The sequence below is a fragment of the Canis lupus genome, chromosome 12 (assembly GCF_003254725.2).
Source record: "Canis lupus dingo isolate Sandy chromosome 12, ASM325472v2, whole genome shotgun sequence".
Classification (NCBI taxonomy): domain Eukaryota; kingdom Metazoa; phylum Chordata; class Mammalia; order Carnivora; family Canidae; genus Canis; species Canis lupus.
In genome coordinates this window covers 54,484,031-54,508,653 of record NC_064254.1, presented here as the reverse complement: position 1 = coordinate 54,508,653, position 24,623 = coordinate 54,484,031, and positions in this window count along the sequence as shown.

Here is a 24,623-nt window from a genome sequence, read left to right as displayed (position 1 = left end):
ACAACTTCCACACTTTCCACAAAACTAGAAATCAGAAATCTTCCGAACATTTATTTTAATGTTGCTTGGGCGTTTGCATCTCTACTTTCACACAGTGCTTAATTTATGAATAGGGTGCTATATTTTCTCTATTTATTTGTACAAGTTTTTAAGAATAATGAGTTTCAATGCTTTGATAATTATATTAAGAGTATTTTCTCAAATAAGTTAATTTTGATCACTATTTTTATTATGTAAATATGTTTGATTTTTTTATGCCATATACTTACCAGTATTATGTTTCTGGCTCTGGAACTTACCACTTTTAAGACATTGCCCTTTGAATTTTATATATACTTTATATTCATGGTCTGCTTTTAGAAGCCTAAAAAGAGAAAATCTGTACTGAGTGTGATGGTCTAAGGTTATTTATGTGCTTTTCCTTTTAACCTTTGAAACTTTCTTTTGTATCATATCCTCTTTATCCAACTCTGTCTTGCTTGAAGAGGATTAGGATTTGTTACAGAAGGAATCAAAGGAAAAGATTCAGCTTCTGACATTTAAAAATATTATTTGGAAGGAAGTCAATAACCTTGAGAACTAGGATATTATCATGAGGAAAGATCGTCAAACTTCTTTACCTCCCTTTTTTAGCATATCAAGAGCTCAAATGTGTGGGCCATACCAGGAAGGTCCAAATAAAAAAAACATGGAGGAAAGCTAGTTTTTTCTGAACCCAGAGAAATCAGAGGAGGAATGGATTAGAAGTAGAGGTCATGGAAATGACCACAAATGGCTGTCTTGCTTTTCTTCTTCTACATGTTTTTCTAGAAAATGTCATTTATGTTAGGGTGGAACATATTAGTTAGGGCACCACTCATTTGGGATTCCCTACGACCTGGCAACGGACTCATCAAAGTAACCTTGGTGGTTCCACGCTGTCCAGCAGAGGGAGTATTCGAGTCTTATTTCCTTAGAGAAACCTTTGTTTCCCCTATTACAGAACCAGGAGCAAGTGAAAAGCTTCCTAGCATCCCTGTGGTAGTACAAGGAGCATACAAGAGAAGACCATTCTGACTAAGATCACTGACAATTGCCCTCAGATCCCTGATTAGTTCATGGACAAATCCCTAGGTAGATGAAACTCACTAGGGACTGCCATTAGGGCCATTTTTAGATCTGAGGGTAGAAAAAAAAAAAGCCAATGGATATGGACTTAAGGATTAAAGGCCAGGAATACCTACCTGGCTTTAGGGATACCTAAAGACAAAGAAGACATAGGATTCACATACAGCCATCAGATGCCAGCCAGTGCACAGTCCACGACTAGCATAAGACCCCATAAAACACACAGCCCTCTGTACAACTATATGCTTCTCTTATGCTAAGAACTAGGATGGTGGAGAAGTTAGTTGAGAGGCTATCTGAAGGATGGTTTAATAGTATAAGCAGTCCAGGTTTTGAACTGGATAGGAGATTTGATTTTTATTTTTTACCAGTAGATGGTTTCTTATGAAAGAGACCAGAGAAGCCAATGAAAAATGAAGGGAATAGTTCTGGTTTTATTTGTATCTAAGTTATAGAAAGTTAATTAGCAACCCAGCTGAGTTTAATTCTAAAACTCAAATTACTGAAGCCATCAGAGTATAGGAAGAAATTTTGAGAAAAATAAAGTATTTTTTGTGTATTTCTAAAGATGAAGTAAAAAATTCAGAACTTCCAAGTTTTGCTTTAGCTAACTTATGTGGGAGAAGATGAATGACCAATTTGTATTTGTTTTCCTTTATCAACCTCTCCTTATAAAACAGGCACAGAGAAAGAGAAAGGTTTTTTACTACTTGAACTAATATGAATCCTTATTAATCTTGGTTGCTCTTATAGGAAACTCAAAATCACCATGAGTTATGAGGGAGGAATATCTGTGTATTGCCATGAATACAGAATACACGTATTATAAGTGGATTTTCTTTTACATTAATATTTCTTTGTAACTTAGGCTTTCCAATAATGAAAATTGATTCAATTTATGGGTAACAAATATAACCCACAGATGTGTTTTAACACACAGAATCTAAGTTGTAGACAATTGTTTTATATGTATATAAGAATATTTACTGAATCAAAACCTTGAATGAGAGGTTGCCTGAGTGGCTCAGTTGCTAAGCATCTGCCTTCTGCTCAGGTTATGATCTTGGGGTCGTCCTGGAATCAAGCCCCGCAGCGACCTTTCTGCTCAGTGGAGAGTCTGCTTCTCTCTCTGCCCTTCCCTCTGCTGGTGCTCACTCTCTCTCTCCCAAATAAATAAGTAACATCTTAAACATTTTGAAGTGATTCTGATATTGTCATCATTTATTTTTTCTTGTTCTCGTCCTTGTCCTTAAATGTCAAAAAAGTCAGTATGTAAGTTTCACCACTGGACATAAGCAGAATAAGGATCAATTGAAATAAGGAAATAATGCTCTGAGTAGCTGGTCTGTAATCTCTGATTCTTTGGTATACCTCTTATAACTCCATAAAGCAAAACTGGTACCTAAGAATTTTCTTTCCATTAAATAATATTGACCAAATTCTTGGCATTAAGTATTTGGTGGATATTAATTTATTTTAGAATGTACTTCTGATCATTCTGGTTGCATCTGCCATCTTTCTAGGCCATTGTAAGTGACTCAGAGGTGAGATTCAATCATCTCTGCCAAACACAAGCTTCACTTTGGGACTCAAAACACAAAAGGGCAATAATATAGGGGTTTAACTAACTCCATTTATTCCAAGATTACAGAATAGGGTTGGTGGCTTTACCTTTTTCTTCAATTTAATGGTAGCAATTTTATATTCTTTGCTTTATTTCAGGAAGTCTTAAAGAATACCATTGTCTTACAGACCGTAACAGCATTTTAGGATATAGGGGACATTAGCTGGCCTTATCAAATCTTGGGCAACAACACAACTTCCATGAAGGAGATTTATTGATTGAAAAGATGATTCACCAGCTCTCTCATATAAAAAACTCTTTCAATAACCAGGACAGAAAAGCTTCAAAGGTCAATAACTAACATTTTGTGCTATAAACTGTTCCTCAAATGACTTTTCATTTTGATTTTTGTTATTTTTCTTTTCTCTAATTTCCCCTTTTACTATTGAAGAGATGGTAGTAAAAAAATTAAAAAAAAAGAACATTAAAAAAAACAGGAGCCTAAAAAATAAAAAGGAGCCTACATAATAATCTTTTTCAAACAAGGCAGAATTGAAATGAATTCAGACTCTATGTTTAATACTTGCCCAATTCAAATACCAAAACCAAGTTTTCTAAACTTATTTTGTTTCCATCATTTGTATTGTGTTCATTCCAGAAAGCAATGGATTTTCTTCCCTAGTTGTCGTAAAGGATGGATTCAATACATCACTTTCATCTCTAAGTTATCTAATTTATCCAGTAAAGTGATGTTAATTTTGAATTACTACTGTAAAAAGGTAAAGTAGGGGCACCTGGGTGGCTCAGTGGTTAAGCATCTGTCTTTGGCTCAGGTCATGATCCTGTGGTCCAGGGATTGAGTCTTGCATCAGGTTCCCCATAGGGAGCCTGCTTCTCCCTCTGCCTGTGTCTCTGCCTCTCTCTCTTTCTGTGTCTCTCTTGAATAAATAAAATCTTAAAAAACAATAAAATAAAAAAATAAAAAGGTAAATTAGTATTCATTTTAAAAGTAATAAAAGGGAAACTATTATATATTTAGGCATAAAAAGATACTTAAATAGTCAATGAAGGATGACTTACAGTAATTGCTCTTGTTACTATAATTATTGCATGATATGCATGCCAATCACATACAAAATTTGGTCATTCAAATGTTCATTTATTAACTTACTTACAATCTCAAAAATTTTGCTAACCATTGTTTATAATAGTTCCCTTACTCTAAGATGCCAAAAAGTAATCAGTTTATTGTAGATTTTAAATTTTAGATTGATTAGTTGTTGCCATTATCATTAAAAGACCCTGGTACTTCTTTCTTTCCCACAAATTTATTATTACAAATCAGCATCACATTATTACTTTATTAGAAAATGGTAAAAGTGTAAACTAATAGGCTTATTAGTTTTTAAAAGACAACTTTTTTGTAACATGGTGCAGTTCTTTTGGCTTTCTTAAAAAAGAAGCGGAGGACAGAATAATTTTAGTGAGAGACTAATTTTTGTTTAGGGACATAGCTTGATAAGCTCCTTATGGGGAAGAGGAGAGGAGACTCTGAAAGGCAAAAGGCATATCAGTGCACAGCAAGCAAAAAGATGATGGAACTTCCCTTCACAAGGAAAACAGGAGTTTGAGGAAAGGCAGAGAGAAAGGGAATAGAATGCTGAAGAGCTGGAGCTCTGTGTAAATGCTCCATCTTCTAAAAACCTTATATAAAGTGTTTAATATACATAATGTATATAAACATAGTTTATTTGGTGCGACTTGAGAAAGGAGTAGAGCTCTGAATATTATATATTATCATATTGAATATATTACATATGAATATATATTATATATCAATATATTATTATATTGAATAAATTATATGTAATAGTATTATAGTGCATATATTGGATTATATATAAGTATATTGAATACATTATATGTATGTATAATAGTATTATTACATGAAACAAATGGTATCATGATCCATAAACTAAGCTAACTAATTCAGTTTAGTTCTATGTCGGATCTCAAACTAAGCCATATGTAATTCTCACTGACTCCCCACCCCCCTACCCCCCACACACAGGGAGGAATGGAGAGAGGGAGGAAGGGAGGGAGGGGCTGGAAGGTAGATGCATCTTTTTAAAATGCCCATATAGACATGATTCTTGCTTGGGGAAAAAAAAAATCTGGTTACCTGATTGTCAGTTAGGGAAACATTATGAACTAATAGAACCAAAAATCATATAATTCAGCCTATTATTGTGTTTTGTTTTTATTATATCTACCCATGCACAAAAATTTCAGGGTATATCCATTTACTATAGATGTGCAGTAAGTCATTTGTAAACAACTTTAGATTATTTACATACTATCTATCCACTTTTGTGGTTAAAAAATTCCAGATTTGTCATTGTCCAGATTTGTTGTCATTAAAATTCCTAACCCCTTATATGTTTCTCAAACTGTTCAGAGCCTTTCTTGCGATATGTGTAAAGGTAATGCAAAGCCTCCTTAATCTTTATGTAAATCATAATTAGTAATATACATTTCCTGATTTCTGTAAAAGGTCATACTATTGATTCTAAACCCAAATGGAAATAATTTTATTTGGAGTGTCCCATTTATAGCTTATCTATTTTCTCCTGAGACTAAATAAAAAGAAAAATTCTTTCATTTCTCTTAAATAAATATTACTAAAATGCTGAAAGGCAAAAATTAGAAATTCAAAATAAACAACTTTTTCATGATAAAAAAATCCAAAGTTACTCTTTAAAAAGTTTATCAGTTTTAATTGACTTGAAGCCTTGAAGAACTGAAACCACTCCCTATTTCTCCTAACTTCATCCTCAATTCCTGTCCCTCTTTGTTTCTCTGCAGATACACTAAACATATATATGAGTGTGTAATTGGTATGTAGGACAGCATTGTTATTATAGACAGAACAAGATTACATATTAACTCAATGGACAAAAAAACATGCTCTGTACTTTCACTCATCCTCCAATAAACATTAAGTGTCCATATATGCCAAGTATTTTGCTAGATATTAGAGATAAGGAGAAAGAAAAGAATGCTCATAAGTGATATGGTGGAGAGGCACCAGGAGCAAGGGGGACAAATTATCTGAGTCTGTGCAGAGGGAATGAAGAAGCTACAATGGTGGTTTCATTGAAAAAGGGACTTAAATTGAGAGCTAAATGATCAATACAAGCTAGCTGCATGAAGAGGAGAATATTCAGGTAGGAGAAAAAGCAAGTAAAGAACAAAGGGAGGTAGGGGAGTAGCAGGAGAAAGGCTGGAGAAATAGGAGTCAGAGCTGGCAGGGGTGGTTTTCATCCCAGTGGCAATGAAAAAACACTTAGGAGGTTTTTTTGTTGTTGTTTGTTTGTTTGTTTTTAAAGATTTTATTTATTTATTCATGAGAGACAGAGACAGAGAGAGAGGCAGAGACACAGGCAGAGGGAGAAACAGGCTCCATGCAGGAAGCCTGACGTGGGACTTGATCCCTCCAGGATCACGCCCTGGGCTGAAGGCGACACTAAACCGCTGAGCCACTCAGGCTGCCCAACACTTAGGAGTTTAAGAAAATCGATGTAATAAAATGTTTTTTAAAATTATTAGGATTCTTTGTGAAGAATCAGTGGGGCAATGTAGTACTGGGTATCAATGAAAGCAAGGCTGTTGTAGCAATTCAGTAAGAGCTGACAGTGGCTGTACTGAGTTCATGGTGCTAAAGGTAAAAATAAGTGAAAACATCCAGTATCTATTCAGAATCTTCCATGGACAGGAAATGGTGAATTTCTGTGATGGATTATTGGGGGAAAATGTGGTTGTTGATGGCATGAAGAATGACTGCCAGAAGTTTGATGTGGCTAACTATGGATATCATCTTTTTTCTTTGAAAGTAAATATTGAGATGAGGATAAAGAGACATATGTGTGTGTATGCATGTGTTGAGAAGTACAGTGATGGGTTCAGTTTTGGATATGTTGATTTGCAGGGCCAGCAAGACACTAAGGCATAAATGCTAAAAAGGTGGTTGGACAGTTGAGACATGAGTTTTGGAAAGTAGTTGGAGTAAGTCATTAGGACATAAGGAATAACTGGGCTTGAGAACAGGCAAAACCACAGGCAATGTAGAGTGGAGAGAGAAGAGAATCTGGCATAGAAGGCTGAGGGAAACTATCATTTAAGGGTTATATATATGAAGTGATGAAAGAAAAGAATAATGTGGTTTCATAAAACCACAATGAGAGTGTGCTTTCAGACAAAAAAGAATTTAAGAATTAGAATTGCAATTTGGATTTAGTAATAATGGGGTCATTAGTGCCTAATAAAATATTTGTAGCTCTAATAGGAAAATTCTCAGCAACAGAAAAATAACAAGAACGATGTGAATGATGAGAAAATCAATGTCTTCAATAGTGACTACAATACATATTTATAAAAATAAACCCACTCCCTAGAAAGTATCAACAACGCTCTAAACATGAGGAAGTGGAGAAAAGTGTAGAGAGAAGTGTTTACAGAGACATCAGTTCTTAACAAACAGCACAGATAGGGCCTTTGAGCACCTCGTTTGCAGTGACATTTATCATTGTTATTGCTATTGTTTTTGTTATTGCTATTGTTTTTGTTATTGCTATTGCTCATGACCCGAGGCCTATACATGCTCAATTGTCTTCCTTCATGCTGTAGACAGTTTGAAACTCAGGGAAAGAGATTGGGTATGATGATTATGATCATAGCATTGTTGGGGAACTCCAAAGTGCATCTTAGAACTACCTCTTAGGAATTCATATTAGGACAACCTTCTACTCTGAGTAAGGTGAGAAGCAAATGTAAATAAAATATGAGATAGAGACTCAAATTTCCACTAGGCACATAATTTCACATTTCAGGGAATTTTTGGGAGACATCATATAGCACAAGCAGAGACCAAGGTTAGTAGTTTTAGGGGCCAAAAAATCATGCACTGCCTATCTGAGAGGAGCCAGGGATCCAACTGCAGTTTGCAATCTTGATTCTATGTGCATCATAGAGAATATTTCCAATTAGAATACAATGTACCTACTCCAGAAAAATGAACAGCAAAGCAGCCAAGGCCATTTGGAATAATTATGTGCATAACTTCTATGCATATCTATTTTCAAGTGTATAACAGTTGAATGAAGAGATATTTGTACATGGAGGGACTGTAGATAGAGACTGTCTTCTAAATATGCAGTAACTCACACAATAAAAGGTGATTCTGCCTTTTTTTGTCCACAAGTGTCCATTTCACATAGGCCCCAGCTTAAAGCTGAACTGTAATGCCTATCTAGTTTTCCTATATCCACAGGGTGAATTTTACTTAATTTTCTCTAGATAATTTTATTCTTTTGGTTGACAATTATACTATTTCACACTACTCTACTTTAAGTTTTTGGAAGGAAATATAACTAGGGACACAACAACCAAAGATTTTGCTCTATTTTTTTTTAATTTTTTTATTTATTTATGATAGTCACACAGAGAGAGAGAGAGAGAGAGGCAGAGACATAGGCAGAGGGAGAAGCAGGCTCCATGCAGGGAGCCCGACGTGGGACTCGATCCTGGGTCTCCAGGATCGCGCCCTGGGCCAAAGACAGGCGCTAAACCGCTGTGCCACCCAGGGATCCCTGCTCTATTTTTTTAAAAAAAGATTTTATTTAATTATTTCGGGGGGGAGAGAGAGAGAGAGAGCAAGAGCAAAGGGGAGGAGCAGAAAGAGGGAACCAGAGACTCCCTAATGAACAGGGAGCCCAATGCGGGGCTTGATCCCAGGACCCTGCCATCATGACTTGAGCTGAAGGCAGATGCTTAACTAACTGAGCCACCCAGGCACTCCTCTTGATTTAATTTTTTAAAACATATAAGGAGTATTACTTTTAAGAAAAGCAAAATAGTTATAAATAAATTTAAATCTGTTTCTCCTAGTGATGTGAATTGTTCATCTTAAGTTCAATTGTGGTTATAAATAAGATTTTCTCAAAGCTACCTTATGCTGTTATGTTTTTTAAATGGTTGCATATCTTTCATAGCTTTCTCCAGGCTCCTGCAACACAAAGTTAGATACTGCTCTATGTAACCACTTGGGAGAGGATTTTGTAGCAGATCTATATTTAGCACTGATTCCTCAGCACCATGGACAGCACACTCCAGTCTACTAGGACAACTCCAACTTCTGCAGAGAGTCATGACATCTAGAATAAACTTGGGGTAGCATTGGTAGCCCCTCCAGCGACCTGGTCCTTCTTATGGAGCATGGCATACTTTAGGAAAAATGAAAAAGGAACAAATCTTGTTTTATCTATAGCACTATGTTATAAATAGCATCTCAAGTTTTGTCCTTCTTTCTTAACTTTTATATGACAATACGCATCAGAACTTGAGAAGAACTGATAGTCACAAAGGCAAGCCAGATTTAGAGGATGAGATCTGTTCTAGGCCACTCTCATTACACCTGTTTGGATGAACCTCTCTGTACTCCAGGTAGATTGAGTGATAAGGGGTTTGGGAAATGATTGCAGAAGAAGAAACAACTTATGTGAATATGGAAAGATTTTCCTAAGTCTTTGGAGTATTAAAGCTATGTGATATGATGGAGGAGGCACTGAACTCATCCAAGATTCCTAGGAACCAAAAGATTAGATATTTATGTAACCTTTAGAGAGTCATTTAATCTCCTATATTTGATTCTTCATTAGAAAAATAAAGGACTAAATAATAATGATATTATCACATAGTTTTTAAAGGAATTTTATACATATATCATTCCATATCCACATAATTTTTAATGCATTGTCTGCTATATGTTTGTCAGATTTTATTCTCCCTTGAATGAGAGAAGAAAAAAAAATCCCTATTAGGACAAAAAACTTAGATGACAAGCAATTAAACAACCAGAGAAAGAAATTACACTCAAAATTAAAAGCTTTAATTTTGCATATTTTTTTGCTATTAGACTGAATAACAATCTGTCATCTATCTGCATCTGTCCTATGATTTAGACATAGCAGCATCCTTAGAATTTATCATATATTCTGGGAACCAAATTTCATTGAAAAAATTAAGAAATAAACTTTGTCTCTCATTAGGCAGAAGAAGAAAATACCAGACTGTCTATAGTGTCTGACGTGCTCATGTGGGGGACTATGAACATTCATTTAGTAGTCACTCCTTACCAAAAGATTCCTCATTCAAACTTGTTCCTGGGGGGGGGGGTGCAGTGGGGGACAGTGAAGGATTTGGGACAATGGAAGAAGTATGCTTTAGAGAGGAGATTTTCTAAACAAAATTTGGAGCAAAGAGACCCCAAAGAGTAGAAAGAGGCTTTAATCCAGCAAGAGCATTTTTGACTGGGGTTTGATGACAGCAAACAAGGTTTCCAGTTTTTATGCCTAAATTTTTATGCATTTGTATTTTTATTCTCAAGTCTAGTAGCAAATGAAACACACGTGCAAGTCTTTAAACCCAGACTTACTAAATCAGAAGTTATAGTCTTAATGTCCTAGTGAAACTCCTTCTAAAAATCAAACCTGGTATAAAAGAATATGAAGAAATCAGAGTTTATGGGTATTTACTTGTTTCCTTTAAGAGAATACTCTCTTTAAAAGTCTAAGAAGTAGTAGCATAGTATGAACATAATCCTAAGTGGGAAGCCAACAACAATCAGCTCCTCCAGATGTCCTTCTTCCAGGATTTTTTTGTTTTTGTTTTCTGTCAATTCCTGCCTAATATTTCTTAGATTCCTAGCTGGGCTTAGCTGCTGGCAGCACCATAAATGTTTTACCATTGTACATCTATGACTTTCTCCCTCTGATCTCATGACCACCCAAAATTAAGCAAAATCCTCTGATATTGAGGTTTGTTTTTCTTTTTTTTTAACTGCAAAATCATGCTGGAAAAGCACCTCAGGACAGATAATCTGTTAAAACACTAGCCCAAACCTATGTAGACATATTGCATATTAGAATAGGAAAGAAAACAAAATCTTTCTAAAATTTAAGTTTTAGTTATCAAAATGTATTAACATTATCTCCGATTCCACTAATACCTATGGCAAATACTTTCAATTTTTCCAAAATCTTTATTTAAACTATTTTCCACCAAACACATATTATTTAAATTATTTTAGACATATTTTATTCATACAGCTTAAGGACTATAACGTGTCTTCTCACACTTTAATTCAAAAAACAAATGTAATGTCTTCTGTTTATGGAGATATGAGCTCAGCATGATAATTCAGTGTTCTATTCAGTGGCTAAAAATAGTGTCATATTATGTGTTGTTTACCAAAAACGCATGTTCAAGATCCCCTTCTGCTTAGCTCTGTCTGCGATAATAGTTAATGATTTCAAGTGAGCAATTTCTAGGCAGTCTAGTCAGGTCATAAACATGTTATACAAATTAATAAATAAATTAAACAAGGTTAAGAGTGTTCAAATGTGCCTTATGTCATTTCTTAAAATATGAAGAATTGAGCAAAAAGCTCTGTTAACACAGATAATGAAGTTATTATGAAGTTAAGTAAAATTTATTTTTAATTGAAGTATAATTAATATACAGTATTATATTAATTTCAAGTATACAATATAATGATACAACAATTCTATATATCACTTAGGGCTCATCACCATAAGGGTACTTTTAATCCCCTTTATCTATTTCGCCCATTCTACCCACCTCCCCCTAAAAAGTAAAACTTATAACACATTTAATCCTCTTTTGGTAAGAATTCTCAGAAGAAACTACAGAAATCTTTTGATGGAATAGACTTAGGTTTTCCTAAATAATGACAATTTCCGGGTTTTACTTGATCCTTTTTTTCTCACCTGCTTCCCCTCTGATGTTCATCAGCAAAGTCAACAAAAACATTCTATATTTTTCTTATTCTTTTTCGTAATCTCTAAATGTACCCTAGTCCAAATAAAACTCATCTCTTATGTAAGGAATCAAATTGTCTCTCTTTCCTTTCACTCTTACCCTTAAATAGATTTTCCCTTTAAAAATAATCTTTTATAAAAGAATGTGCTGTTTACCTTTTTAAAATCCTCCAAAGCTCCCCATTACACATGAAAGCTAAACATCTTGAACTGTTCAAGTCCTTCATAATCCTGTGCCTGATTACAACCAAAATTCACCCTCTTCTCCTCTAGCCTGGGCCTATTCTGATTCCTCAAACATGCCATATTTATCCCATCTCATGGTCCTGGCATCAGCTCTTCTTTCTGCTTTAAGCACTGTTCCCTTCATGTTTGGTTTGCTGGCCCCTTGTGTTCCAGATCTCTCAGCTTAAACAGAAGAGTTTATCACCCAGCCTAAAGCAACTACCTCATTTTTTTTTATTCAGCATGCATATTTTAATTCTCATCACAGCAGTTGTATGTGATCATTTGCAGAGAGATCTCTTGCTTGTCTATTTGTTTATTGTCCACCTTCCTCTATGTAATATTAAAGCCCAAGACTGTTCTCTCCATGGGAGAAATGGTTACGGTGGCAGAGGGCAGTAATAGGCATCAAATGGCCAAGCTTTGAAGCTGGGGTTATAACTGTTCATATCTCTGGAAAGTTATTAAAATGTACTTTGCCTCAGTTTCTTACATATAAAATAGGGGTTACATTAGTATTTACCTCATAAAGCTCTTGTGAATATTAAATGAGTTAAATGGGGACTAGTGCATTTTAAAGATCTGAGAAATGCTATCTCTTATGCATCTCTGGACCTCAACACCTGGAACAGTACTTAGTTCAAGTGGAAATCTAATAAATATAAAACAAAAAAGAATGAAAAAAAGTGAGCACATATGCTCCCTTATTTATACTGAAGTGATTATTTTTTCTTTTAGAAAAGATTCATTATTTTATCTCTGTCCTAAGATATACATGGGAACTCAAATGGGAATTAATTTTTTAATTTGTAATCTAACTTATCATAGATGTTAATATTAGGTTACACTGAAGCTTCAGTGGTCTTATAAAATGGAACTAGTAATCCCTGGCCTTTAGCAGTTTATAGAAATGTAAAGCAAAAGAGAAATGAAATGGCAATAATTTACTAGTTGTTTGTTAATTTATCTGCTGTCTCTGGGTAACACCACAACTGCAATAAAGATAGTTTTGTTTGTAAACTGGGAAGAATATAAATTATGGCTAATTAAAAGTGCCAGGGAGATCTGAAATATGAAAGAATTCAATTACCCAAATTGAGCATCAGCCAGGCCAGTACTGGTATCTGCTCTTAGAAATAATGTGGAGTTTGTTTTTCTAAAATTTTTTTATTATTTTTTTAATGTGGAGTTTTATGTGATTAAAATAACTTCGTAAAATATGGCTGCTAGAATTCGCTAGTGTCCCACAGTTTCCCACTCTGTGCTCCTACCACTGTGTATTCCTGGGACAGGAGTTTATGGAAGCTTCTTTCTCACAAATGACCACATATTTGCATGGGTCTAACTTTATAGTGCCTAAAACCCAAGAGCATCCCTGGTTTCTTGATCTGGGATATCTGCTGTCCGTTTGGGATGATTTATCTCAGAAACCATAGGCTGTTAATTTGGTTTTAAGTTGGAAACTGTTGGTTTCTTAGTATTGGGGATTGAATAAAATGCAATTTGGTCCTCCCTTTAACCAAGAAGATGGAATTTAATATAATATTTTTCTTTTATGTATCTTTTATGTATCTTGGGCTTTAATTTCATGCATATAAAGAATACTTGCAAGATTTTTTTAATACTTTTTATTAGGTTTGCTTTCACTCTGAGCTGTGAGTATATGAGTTCATTAATTTATTTCAAAGGTGGAAGAAAAGTAGATTTCATTCTAATACCTACCTGCCTTATAGTAGTTTTCATTATTCCCACTTAATACAGTGTTAGGGAAGTTAAATTCATTCCACACAATCCTTCACCTTGTCCCTGACCAAGTCGAGATTCCAGCTCAGACCCAGGTGATAACAGAGCCACTACTCTTTTCTACAATACCTCACTGGTTTTCAAGGATGACTAAATGAAAAATTATAAAGAATGTTGAGAAAATGTATCTAACCTTACCCAAGACCTTAAAATTTTACCACTTGGTTATGGAAAATGCTATATAACTATATAGCATATAAATATATGAGGACACTCCTCCCTACTACATCTACCCTTTTCCTAGAGCCCAATCTATGATTTTTGCCAGGATTCATGCACAACTGGCAGTGTATATACACAGGTAAGTGAGCCTAAAGGAAGTCTGTGAGCATAAGGGGCTGAGTGGCTGGAAGAGGAGTTATTGTTTTGGGGAAAGAACCACACATGACAAATTAGCCTCCAGGAGGCAGAGCTGGTTTCAGCCTCCCTGCTACAAATGTACTTCTTGTTTTTCCACTAGAACACATTCCATATTGTGTGATATTTGCCAATTATTACATGATGTTTTTGCTAAGAGGCTGTTTCACTCATTTGTGTCAATAGTATGTTGCATAGGGCTTGAGGCAGGACCTGAAAAACTGTTGGTAGTGTATAGCTAGGAGCCTTCCCTAGCTCCGGGGCCAGTTCTATGTTCAGTTCTGCTTTACCACTTACTGTCTGTATGATCTTATACAAATTAAGCTTTCTATGCCTTGGGTATCTCATCTGTAAAATAGACATACTACCTGCTTTCAACCCCCAAATAAGAATGAAATGCATTAATATCTGTGAAGTGCATAGATGCAGTCAACCGGGTGTCTCAGTTGGTTAAGCATCTGCCTTCAGCTCAGGTCATGATCTCAGGGTCCTGAGATCCAGCTCTACCTCCAGCTCCGGCTCAGTGGAGAACCTGCTTCCTCCTCTCCCACTCTCCCTGCTTGTGCTCTTTCTATCAAATAAATCTTAAAAAAAAAAAAAAAAGATAGTAGAGGAGCACCGGGGTTGAGCATCAGTTAATTGAGCATCCAACTCTTGGTTTTGGCTCAAGTCATTATCTCATGAGTCCAGGGATTGAACCCTGCACTGGGCTCTGTGCTCAGAAGGGAATCTGCTTGAAGATTCTCTCTCTCTGCCCCTCTCTCCCCACTCATGCACCCTCTCTCTCTCATAAATAAAATGAATCTTTATAAGGTGGTAGTAGAAACATTTGAAAAGTTAAATATATTTTCATGTGAATAGATACTTATTTTTATTATCAATACTAGACTAAATCATATTCTATAATGTGCTGTCTCATAATTTAATCAGACTTTTTTTTAATGAACACTAAGTTATTCCAATTTTCATCATTATTTGAAACAATATTTTTGTAAAAACACTCATACATACATTTTAATGCTCATCTCAGATTATAGCCTTGGGATAAATTTCTAAAATGTTTTTGCTAGGATAAATGTTTTGCAGGTTTTGTGGCTTTCTACACATATAACCAAATTCCTTCTAGAAAACTAAACAAATATATACTCTATATAACAATGTGTGAGGGGCACCTGGGTGGCTCAATTTCTTAAGTGTCTGTCTTGGCTCAGGTCATGATCCTGGAGTCCTGGTATGGAAGCCCCTTACCAGGGAGTCTGCTTCTCCTTCTCCCTCTTCTGTCCCTTAGCTTGTATGCAAGTTTGTTTTTTGTTTTGTTTGTTTGCTTGCTTCTTACCTCTCTTTATGGTCATCTGCTCTTTGACTTCTAAGATTCAGTGTTCTCATGAATTATCTTCTCTACCTTTACCTTTAGAATCCTGCTTTTGTGGATGACAGCTGTCAGGTGTACTTTGCCATCAATAGTTCTCACTGATCTTTGTTGGTTATTTTATCTGTGAATATGGACAATTACTTCGTTTTAAGAAGGTAGTGTGGAAGTAGAAGGAAGAAAGATTAGTAATATCTATAGGGGAAGGAGAGCAGTATTTCTTCCCACAGAGTATTTTCTTATGAGTAGAAAGAAGCTGCAGATCCTTTATATACTGTTAAGCCCTGCATAAAGATGGCCAGTGACGAGCATTTACAGGAGTTGAAATTCATCCCTTTCCATCAACCAAGCCATGTGTTCTTCATCAGCTTGGATAAAGAATGCCTTTTGGCTGTTTGCACAACAGCGTTATATGTGCTAACAGTAGCCCAGTTTTTACTGTTTATCTACTATATATAAATAGGATCCTAATTATATAGACTTTTGTACCTGGCTTCTTTCAACATTATATTGTCATCTTCATTCATAATATTGTATGTGGTTGTAATTTATTCTTTCTCAGTGTTATACAGTGTTTATACAATTCATTTATGTATTTTATTATGAATGTTTGAGTAGTTTTCAGTTTGGAGCATATAAATATTTTTACTATGACAATTACAGTAGATGTTTTAGGGAAATATATTTGCTTATTTCTGTTAAATATATTCTTAGAGGTATAATTGCTAGATCATAGTATGTATGTTATATAGTTACATATAATTACATGTATAGTCATAGTTGTATTTATGCATATATATATTAGTTTTAGTAGTATGAGCATATAGTTCTCCAAAGTGTTTTACTAGTGGACGCTCCCATCATTTGTGTTTTAGGCTTCTGCTTATTTCATATTTTCGCCATTACCTAGCCCTCTGATGGGTATGCAATGGGTTTTTATTAGGGTTTAATTATCAAGTCCCCAGTAATCAACAAAGTTGAGCATCTTTTAGGATATGTATTAACCTTTTGGATATGCTCTTTTATTAAGTGTTGATGCCTTTTACCAATTTTTCTATTTTTTAAAAAGATTTATTATTTATTATTTGAGAGAGAGCATGATCAGGGAGCAGGGGCAAAGCGAGAAGGAGAAGCAGACTCCCCACTGAGCAGGGAGCTTGATGTGGGCTCTATCCCAGGATTCTGGGATCATGAGCTGAAGGTAGACACTTAACTGACTAAGCCACCCATATGCCCCCAATTTTTCTATTGAATGGTCTCTTTTTTCTTAGTTATAGGCGTTCTTTATACAATCTTTTGTTGAATATATGTTTTGTGAAAATGTTTTCTTATTTGAAGATTGTTTTAACACTCTCCTAAAGTTGGTTTTTGATAACAGAAATTCTTAATTTTACTCTAATACATTTTATTAAGTTTTTATTTTGTAAATACTACCTTGGGGGTCCCATTTAAGAAATCCTTGTATAGCCCAAGTTAACAAAGTTTTCTTTTGAACAAACTTTATTATTTTACCTTTAACTTTTATTTTTATTTTTTTTTACCTTTAACTTTTAGATATGTATTTTTGAACTGGTTATTTTTCTATGGTAGTTTGTCCAGACACATTTTTCTTACAGATACTCAATTGATCTCCCAACTCCTCTATTGAAAAATTCATCTTTTACCCACTGTAATAGAGTACTACCTTTCTCATAAATCCTAGGCAAATTTTAAAGTTGAAAACATTTTAAAAAATGACATGATGTGTACTAAGTGCACTATAAACGTCCATATTTGAAATGGCTTTTTCTTTTTCTGGAGTTAAAAGTATTTAAAAACATATTTGATTTTATTAACTTCTTATTTCTTTATTCAATTCAGTGAGAAGCAGTAACGATACTTCCTTGGGTAATCTGATTTTTATTAAGCTTTCTTGCCATGTGCAAATGACAAACATTTAAAAATAGGTGAGGTGTGCTTCTTCTCATAGCTATAGAGGTCACTCACTGTGACCTCTTACACATGCAGAGAAATGTCTATCTCCAAGTAACCTTAGACATATATTTATTTTAATATAAGAAAATTTTAGTTCCAGAAAAATGAAGTGACTTGTCACAGTACTGGTTAGAGAAGAAGCCTGGAATTTAAAACCAGAAATCCTAAGCTTTATTTTCTTAGAGCCTCTTTATTTTATTTTTTTTTAAGATTTATTTATTTATTTATTCATAGAGACACAGAGAGAGAGAGAGAGGCAGAGACACAGGCAGAGGGAGAAGCAGGCACCACGCAGAGAGCCCGACGTGGGACTCCTGGATCCAGGGTCTCCAGGATCACGCCCTAGGCTGCAGGCGGCGCTAAACCGCTGCACTACCAGGGCTGCCCAGAGCCCCTTTATTAAAATAATAAAAAAAATAAAATAAAATAAAATAAAATAAAATAAAATAAAATAAAATAAATAAAATAAAATAAATAAATAGTAAAGTAAAATTAAATAAATAAATAAAATAAATAAAATAAAATAAAATAAAATAAAATAAAATAATAAAATAAAATATCCGACTTACCTAATCATTTTTGAAAACCTGGCAACTCAACATACAATTTTACTAGTTTCTTTGCTCTCCATATAATTGAAGATCATTGGGTCTCTGGACTTTGAGCTTGAAATAATGGAAGCCCTATACCAGTCTCCTGAGGATTCCTGTTACGGTCTGAATGTTGTGTTCCCCCAAAATTCACATGTTGAAATCCTACCCCCCAAAGATGGTGCTATTAAGAAGTAGGACTTTTGGGAGGTTCTTAAGTCATGGGGTCAGAGCCCTGTAGAATGCAGTTAAGAGAGGGGAAGTAGGAGGTGACTAAAATAGATAATGGGGATTAAAGATTGCACTTGCTGTGATGAGCACCAGGTGTTGTAGGGAAGTGTTGACTCACTATATTGTACCCCTGGAACTAATATTATACTGTATGCTAATTAATTGGAATTTAAATAAGAACCTAAAAAAAAAAAAAAAAAAGCTCCCTAGTCCCTTTTGCTGTGTAAGGACACAGAGAAGGCACTGGCTGTGAACCAGCAAGAGAACCTTTATCAAAATATGACCATGCTGACTGATGCCTTGATCTCAAACTTCCATCCTCCAAACTGAGAAATAAGTTTCAGTTGATTTAAGGCACCTAATCTGTAGTGTAGCCTGAACAGACTAAAACAACACTTAACCTCCTAGTGACAAATTAGGCAAGCAAGAGAAAATGGTATAAAGGGGGCTGCCTGTGTGAATTCTTGATAATACCCAGATTGATGACTCTAAACTACCATTCACTGTGTAGATTTTGGAAAATTACAAAACAATTTGTGAGGAAAACCAAGTTTCTCTTTCAATGTATCTGTGTATATATACGTGTGTGATTGGGTATTTCTAATTTCAGTACATTGTATAATCCTTCATTTATCTTTCTTGATCTTTTTACTTGGACTTTATATAAAGTAAAAAAAAAAATACAGAGATGCCTGGGTGGGTCAGTCAGTTAAGTGTCTGCCTTCAGCTCAGGTCATGATCCTGGGTTCCTGGGATCGGCCCCCTTGTCATGCTCCCTGCTTGGTAGAGTCTGCTTTTCCTCTATCTGCCCTTCTTTAGTGCTCTCTCTTCCTCTCTCTCTCAAGTAAATCAATAAAATCTTTTTAAAAATACAAATTAAGTTTAATTGATAGTCATTCCATATTTTTTTTTCATCCAGAGGTCAGTATCTAATGTAGCCACATATTTCCTCTTTTTGAAAATGGAGACATTTGCTCCTTTATGGTTGTCCTGCAGTTTTCCTTCCTGCATAATTAAAATATTTCTGGCAATGAATCTGAGATCATATTTGTACATTTCTACAGCTCCCTAGAGTATAAATCTTTACAGTTTCAAGACTTGGGTTAAAGTAACTAGGAGTGCCTCAGACCATTTACATATTACCTCAAGCAGCAATATCTTTTTTTATATTGTTCTTTTTTGGCTCAAAGGTCATTTTATTTGCTAGAAAAGATGGAATTCAAAGAATGTTTGGATAGTCTTCCTTCTTTCATTTGTAATAATAAATTTTCACTAGCAGTGTGTCTATTCTTCTCATCTCTCTACGAGTAAAACTTCAGAAGGGTATGGATTTTCTTCTTTTGAAATAGGGTGGCTTAATGGATTCAAGAAAGCAGGGATGTGAATTCTAATTTTGTTTCATTTATTAGTTTGGGCAAGTTTCTTAACTTTTAGAAGCTTTTTTCATATCTAATTCTGAAAAACGTATAAACACTCAAGATTTACGATAAAGACTTAAAGGACATGCAATATAAATATAAAATATTTAGCAGTACTTGGCATATAGTATACATACAAATTGTTAATTTCATTAAGTCATAACTTCAATTTATACTGTGTTTTTAGGAAAACATTATCACAGAGTGATGAAGAGTGATTGTGTATGAATTGTGTCTTGGGAAAGCAGACTGTGAGCTGGAGTTAAAAGTGCAGGGGTTTAATTAGGGACGGGGGCAAGAAGACATTCAGACTTCAATACAGATCTGTCTTTTGTGAAAAGAGAGTCTTAGACTAAAATGGAGATCTGTGACATTCTCATCTGGCCAAAGGAGCTTTGGAGCAAAATTATTCATTAGAGGAGACTCACAATAGGCAGAAATGCCAGACTTTAACATATCTGCTATACTCATCATTGCCTGGGAGAAAGCCTGAAGGTTGTAGCTTTGGTCCAAAAATTTAGACATTGTAGTTGGACACTGTCAGTCAACTGTGTTACTTGCAGCCAAACAGCAAGCTTTCTTGCAGGGAAATGCAAGCAGTGCCTCTCACGCTGCCCCATAGGGTTATAGAGCAAGACTACCTGTGTTCATTCAATGTGTTCATTCAAATATGACTTCTCCCCTTACTAACTGGTGGGCTATAAGGGAACTCACTCCTCTGCCCTTGGTTTCTTCATCTGTAACATCAGGAAAGTAATGGTAGCTACTATAATGTTATTGTGAAAGTTACATAGTATGAATAGAGTACTTTGGATAGCATCTGGAAAAGAGCCTTAATAAATATTTATTATTATTGGCAAATTCCTACATATTTTATGACTTCCTTTGATTTATTTTTGCCTCTAGATTCCCCTCTTGCATCTTATGTACCTATTGTTAAAAAAAATATATAGGTTTTATTGTGAACTTAAAATTCCTCTAAAAAAAGAAAAACCTTTAAAAAACTCTTCAAAGAGTATCCTGAGTAAATACTCATTGATTATATGCTTTTCCTTCCTCTGGTTTCTCACTGTTGATTGTTGTCAGTCCAGGTAATTGCACTTATTAATATTTCATTTAATAATCCCATTTGGTATAGGTAAAAAGAGAGTCTACATGAGATTTTCATGTAAAAAGCTTGCAAAGTCGATGTACTGGTTCCACAATATGAACAAAATAAGCTTCTCTGAGAGAAAGTCATAAGCGTTATGTGCTCTATCCTTCCCAGGTAAAACGGAGCTCTTTTATGTCCATCAAAGTTGAAATAAGGTTTAGTTTAGTGGACCAGAAAAATATTACCTGTTTTGAAATAAATACAATGGAACAATTCCAAAGAAATCCAATTTTGATCAGCATTGCATGCAAGGATTAGAAAGTTTCAGAAGATTTGGATATTCTGAATGCTCTTTGTTGTTTGAGGTGCTCTCCTGAGATTAACTGAGCATATTATGTAAAGATGAACGAGCTTTATGCCTGTGCTCTTTCAATCTCTTCAGAAATGAAAATTTAATAATGAGTCATCATATTCAGATTCTCATCCACTCCAAGAATCTGTTTTTTTTAAAAGCTGTAGCATATTTTATTTCTTAATTATTATAAAAATGTCTACAATTGTTGTTGAGATTTAAAACTATTTTGAAGTCATTTTTAAAAATATAGTTAACACAGGACACCTGAGTGGCTTAGCAGTTGAGCGTGTCTGCTTTTGGCTCAGGGCCTGATCCTGGAGTCCTGGGTTGAGTCCCACACTGGGCTTCCTGAAGAGAGCCTGCTTCTCCTTCTGCCTATGTCTCTGCCTCTCTCCCTGTGTCTCTCATGAATAAATAAATAAAATCTTTAAAAAAATAAAAATATAGTTAATACTAGTAAACCGATATGCCACTGTGAGCCCTGTTTTGACAAGGAAGTCCCATAAAAAGCCTTCAGCCTTTTTTCCCCCCATTAAATTGTCTTTTATGTAACAACACATAAAATGTCAACAAAGGTTGAAGTTTTTAGGTGTATCATTCTCTTAAGAAGATACTCCTTTACAGCTGTCCCAGGGCCACTGTTAGTACTCTTACTCAGAAATAGAAACTATAGGAATGCATGGGTGGCTCAATCAGTTAAGCATCTGACTCTTGATTCCACTCAGGTCATCTCAGGGCTGTGAGATCAAGCCCCACATCCGGCTCTGTGCTAGGCATGGAGCCTGCTGAAGAATTTCTCTCTCTCCCTTTGCCCCTCCCCTACGTCTCTCTCCCTCTCTCTCTCTCTTAAAAAAAAAAAAAAAAAAAGGAAACTATTAAATAAGATTGTAGAAAAGAAATTGGATTGTTTTGTTTTAGCTGGCTTAAATGATCATATATTTGTTTTCTTTTAAAATGTCATTTTTTTAAGTAATGTAATATGACATACGGAGAATGTAAGTAATGAATCTGAGCTCTCTTTTCATGATCCTTCAATCACCACTCTTCAAACACTGCCATAGGACTCATTTATCCACTGTAAATATTTATTGAGCAACTCCTTTGTGGCTGCCCTACTTCTCAGAAAAATGATATAGAAGTGAACAATTGACATAGGATTTATTCTTCAGCTTAAAATTCTCCATTATAATTAAAGTAAGAATTCTCACATTCCCTCAAGGCTAAATCAATACACAAGCCTCTATATCTATGAGCTTAAGTCATACAAGATTCCCTGAGCTTATTTTCCTATAAGCCACAATTTTCCACTACCCTTTTTGTTGTTTCTGAGTATGTCAAGCTTTTTCCTGCCTCAGGCCATTTGTACTAGCTGTTATCTTTATCTGGCATGCCCTTCCTTCAGATCCTGTGGTTTCTTTTCATTATCTCTGTCAAAAATTCAACCTCACAGGCCTAAGTAAAAGATCTTCCAGCCCCTCTCTCATCACTATCTATCCCTTAGTATTCCTTTTTCTTTTTCTTATCCAAAGTAAGAATTATTGGAAGTTATCTTACTTGTTTTTAAAAATATATTGACTGTTAGGGGCACTTGGGTGGCTAGGTGGTTGAGTGTCTGCCTTTACCTCAGGTCGTGATTCCCTGGAATCTTGGGATCAAGTCCCACAACAGGCTCCCCATGGGAGCTGCTTCTCCCTCTGCCATGTCTCTGCCTCTCTCTGTGTCTCTCATGAAAAAATAAATCAAATATTTGTATTGACCTTTATAAATTGTCCATGGTCTTTCCGATATTATGACTCCATTTGACAGCTACATCCCAAATTTTTGCCCTGTTTCTAAGAACCTACCATATGTTGTTCCTGGATCTCTTTGTTGTTAGTTTTATCATAGCGCTGAATTCTCTATTAGTGATCTTTATATTTGATTGCCCCTGGTGCTAATATGCAGGCTATTTGACAGTAGGAACTACAGCTTTACATTTATAGTTATAACTCTCAGAGCAATGCAGTATGCAGTGATTTCTCAAAAAAAAAATTATTGAGAAAGTTAATTTTTAAATTTGCACAGTATTTGTCATTCAATTACTACATGCTGTTTCAACTGTTTCACATACACAAGGGAGAAAGGATGTAAGCTTAATATAGCTTATTTTTTAAAAAGTGTTGCAGTGTTACACTCACTCTTATCGTAAAACTCTCAGAGCTGTGTATTCTTACAAGCCACTTATGAGTTCTAGGGTATCAAATCTCTTTCTCATAAGAGGTCTACAGGATAGAAAGAAAGTAGCAAGAACTATGGAAGTTTGGGATACTATCATTTGGAATTTCTGTTGTAGGTCACATAATTCCCTTAAATTAACTATGGAGAAAATCTCTGACATTTCATAGGAAGGGATTCATTTACATATATGGATGAGAGGATGAGGGAATTTTATGTACTAATATTGCAATTATTATCTGGATGTCTGACTTCTTTTTTTCTTTTTTAAAGATTTTATATATTTATTCATGGGAGACAGAGAAGCAGAGACAGGCAGAGGGAGAAGCAGGCTCCATGAAGGGAGCCCGATGCAGGACTCGATCCCAGGATCCCGGGATCACGACCTGAGTCAAAGGCAGATGCTCAATCACTGACCCACCCAAGTGCCCCTGTCAGACTTATTTCTATAACTACTTAAATATATGCCCCTTCTGTTAGCAAAGAACAGATGAATTTCTTCCAACAGTGACAACACTGTTGGAATTTCTTCCAACATTGATTATAGTTCTTCAGTATCATGAAACCCATTTATTTATTAATTTCTCAGAGAAGTGTGCTTGTTACTTATCACATCATAACAGGTAATTTCTCCTATGCAGATAGACTTCTGGAGTAGATATTAGATAAGAAAAAAACAGAATGCTTAATGATCTAATTATATGCAGAGAACAAAACATAAATCTATTATTTGATTATGGTTATTTTCATAAAAATTCTGTTTCAAAATGTAATTTAAGTCCTCAAATACTTATAAAAAAACAGAATAAAATAGAATACCAATTAATGCAGCTACAATCTGTATCACTGAAGTAACTTACTCATATATCACTAGAATTAGCCAGAATAGACACTATTGCTTAACTCGTTACCTTAACATTATACAAAGAAAAATAATTCAGCTTTATATTCATATATTATTCTTCCATATGTGGTTAGAAATACATATCAATGACATGAACATCAGAAATTTTATTAAATAAACAACTAAAGTAGGCCAAATATTAAGTAAAGCCATTACTTAACTCTCTAAGAACCTTATTCTAGAATCAAATTTTTGAGAAATATTAATCTAATTCCTCATAAAAGGACGCCTTTTATTGATTTTTCTAGAATGTCATTCTCCCCTACAATTTATTCTCAAGAGCATAGTAGTTTTTATGCTCTGGAAAAAGGCATGGGTTGGCATTGCTTTTGCTTTCTATCACTTTTACTGAAGCAGGCCAGGCAACCTGAACTGAAATTCATTCAAGAAGGAAAAATCAGCATCATTCAATGGAAATTTCTATGCACCATGGTCTGTGGTGTTCTTTGTAGCAATCTAGGGTGAAATGGGCAGTGATTTCCATTCTAAAAAGTTTTTTCAACATTGGTCTTTGATAGTGCA